Source organism: Buceros rhinoceros, unplaced genomic scaffold (assembly GCF_000710305.1).
Source record: "Buceros rhinoceros silvestris isolate BGI_N320 unplaced genomic scaffold, ASM71030v1 scaffold40198, whole genome shotgun sequence".
Lineage (NCBI taxonomy): Eukaryota > Metazoa > Chordata > Aves > Bucerotiformes > Bucerotidae > Buceros > Buceros rhinoceros.
Window position 1 is genome coordinate 11,537 of NW_010429439.1, and position 2,724 is coordinate 14,260.

The window sequence follows — 2,724 nt, forward strand, 5'->3', positions numbered from 1 at the left end:
GCCTAGGTTTATTTATTAGTAGCAGCGCTGCTCTGTTACTTGCAGAGAGAGGGGAAAGAATGCATGTAATAGTGGGTCTGTCTAAACTCCCTCATGAAAATAAGCAACAGTTGTTCCACTCCCTCTACTCTGTTCAGCCACCATCCCCCCATGGAGGCTTTAAACAAAGATACCATCTAGGATCTGCAGTTTCTGTGAAACCCAAGGAAGCTTTGATGATTCTGTGCACATGATAGTGCAGCCAATCTGCCCAAGACAGTCAGCACACCAAGTGATTTTATGTGCAAGTAATGATATTTATTTGGTTTAAATATCCAAATAGTGTGCACAAGCATTTTTCCATGAGTTGTTGAAAAATCAAGCTTAAGTATTTTGCTCTCCATTAGAAAAGATGAGGATTTCACAATGACAGATATACTCAACTCTTCTTCTGTGAATCAGATCTGTCAAAATATTATGGTGGGGTTTTTTTAGTAGCATCATCAGAACAAAGAGCGAGAACATAGGTTCTGGGCTCAATACATGCTGTTGAATATTTTACAAGACTATAATAAAAACTCGTTTGATATATTCTTACATGATGTGCTACTGTAGTGAAAAACATGGCTGTTAAAACTTTATAAGCAGCTGTGGCTACTTGCTCCTGTGAAAAAAGCAAATGTTGAATGTCAACTTGGTTTCTGTGGTTTCTCAGAAAATAGTGTATTCAAGTCTGGTCTATACTTAATAAGTTTTACTGACATAATTATGTTTGCTAGCAGTGCAACTTTTTTCACACTGGGCTTCACACTGCCCTACCGCAGACGTAGGTATGCTGGCTGGCACTCTTACTGAGGACATGAGTCTTGCTTCGCTGACCAGAAGGACAATATACCTTTAAAACATGTTTAAGCTAGAATTACCATTTCTAGATGAGTGGAATGATTGCCCTGTGTGGGACTAATAAAAAGAGACATTCTTAAGTGCAGACAAGACTTCAGTTTCATAGACGTGGAACAGTTCTGAATAAATAAAATCCTCTCCACTTGGCAGTCAGCCCTGCTGATTCTTAAGACTTCATAATGTTTTTCAAGATTTGTTTTTGTTTTGTTTCTTAAAAGCCTCAAGTTCTTCCATAATATGAATGTATAGAAGTCTATGTTTCATATTAGACTATATTTCTATCATTCATAGATGTAAAGAAAAAGCTTGAAAATGCTGTTACAACCCCCACTTCTTACACAGCAAACAGAAGAATCTGAAATGCGTAGTGTTTACAAATACTGTGAGTTTTAAATCAAGTTCTTTCTCTTTAAATCAAGTTCCTCCCTTTTTTTACAGTTTTGATGACAACTTCTATAAATTTTATGTGCCTGAGTTGATTTGAAATGCGTTGGATCTCATGTACCCAAATTTCAGGCAAAAATGTAAAGGATAAACCTTTTAATAGGATTGAGTACATTAGAAGAGTATGTTTTTCTGATTCAGGGGTTTCTGCTCAAAATTGTGGCTTTTTTCTTTTTGTAAACATATTCTAGTAGGTGCATTTATCTTTTTTAGATGTGCTTTATGAACTAAAACTTAGAAATTGAGTCCTGAGCAGAGTACTGTTTATTAACATTCTGAAACAAGTAGATTTGAAACAAATTTCACAAGCACAAGACATCCCACGATTTTGTTAAAATAAACAGTGCCCATGAGCCTCCTCAGATGTCCTATCAAGAAGGAGTTTTCTGCCTGTATGTGACTGTACACATCTGTTAATTCAGAGATCTAAATGTGAAATCCAGCACTCAGGGACACCAGGTGGATATCTGATACTCTCTGAGGAATTTGGGCTTCATAAACCATTGTATGGATTACTCACAGCCATGCATTTTTTCACTGCTTGTGACAGAAAAAAATATGGGTGAAATATTTGCATCAATAATTAATCCTGGTATAAATCAATATATGTTACTAATAAATGAGAAACAGAAACATGTTGCTGCAAAAATCAGCTGTTAATGCTTCTTCACTTACTGATATGGCATGCTGCATAGCACAAGAGTTCTGTTACTAGCTACAGAATATTTCTCTAGGTAAAACTCGGGAATATTCTCCAGCTTTACTGTGAAAGCTGCAGTCATAGCACAGTATAATTTGAGACTGGAATAAATGTGCATAGACCATGAGGAATAAGGAGATACAACTCTTTATGTCTACTTTTCATGACTGTTCAGAAGTACTTACTTGATCAAGGAGCCTAAGCACTCAGTTGATTTGTCTGCACGTAGGGATCTTGTCCTATTTAAAACTCATTAGCTTATCACAAGCTTCCTTGTGGGGCTGTCAGGAGCTGTGGAAGAGCTGTCTCCTTTGGATACAGCAGCTAGAAACCAACAACGATATCCTAGGGTGCCTGAATTGTCACTAGGTGAGTGTGTACTGGCAACTGAACCTTGAATCTTTAAAGTTTGGGCTGAATTCAAGCTTAGAATTTGTTCTTGAAGAAGGTATCTGTGCTAATTCTTCTAGAGAATGGTGTCAGACTTAATCTTTTCTTCAGTGGCTATCCCTTTCTATTCAGTATGTTTGCTCAACATACCGACTCTTTCCTTAACCAAACATACTTGTTACTTGCTAAAAGATCATGCAGGTGGCGAGGGACAATACTCACCTCACCTGGTAACACTGCAGAGTTGGGTAAAATCCATAAATTTGGCTCCAACCCGTAATGATGCCCTAGTGGTTAGATCATCCTGC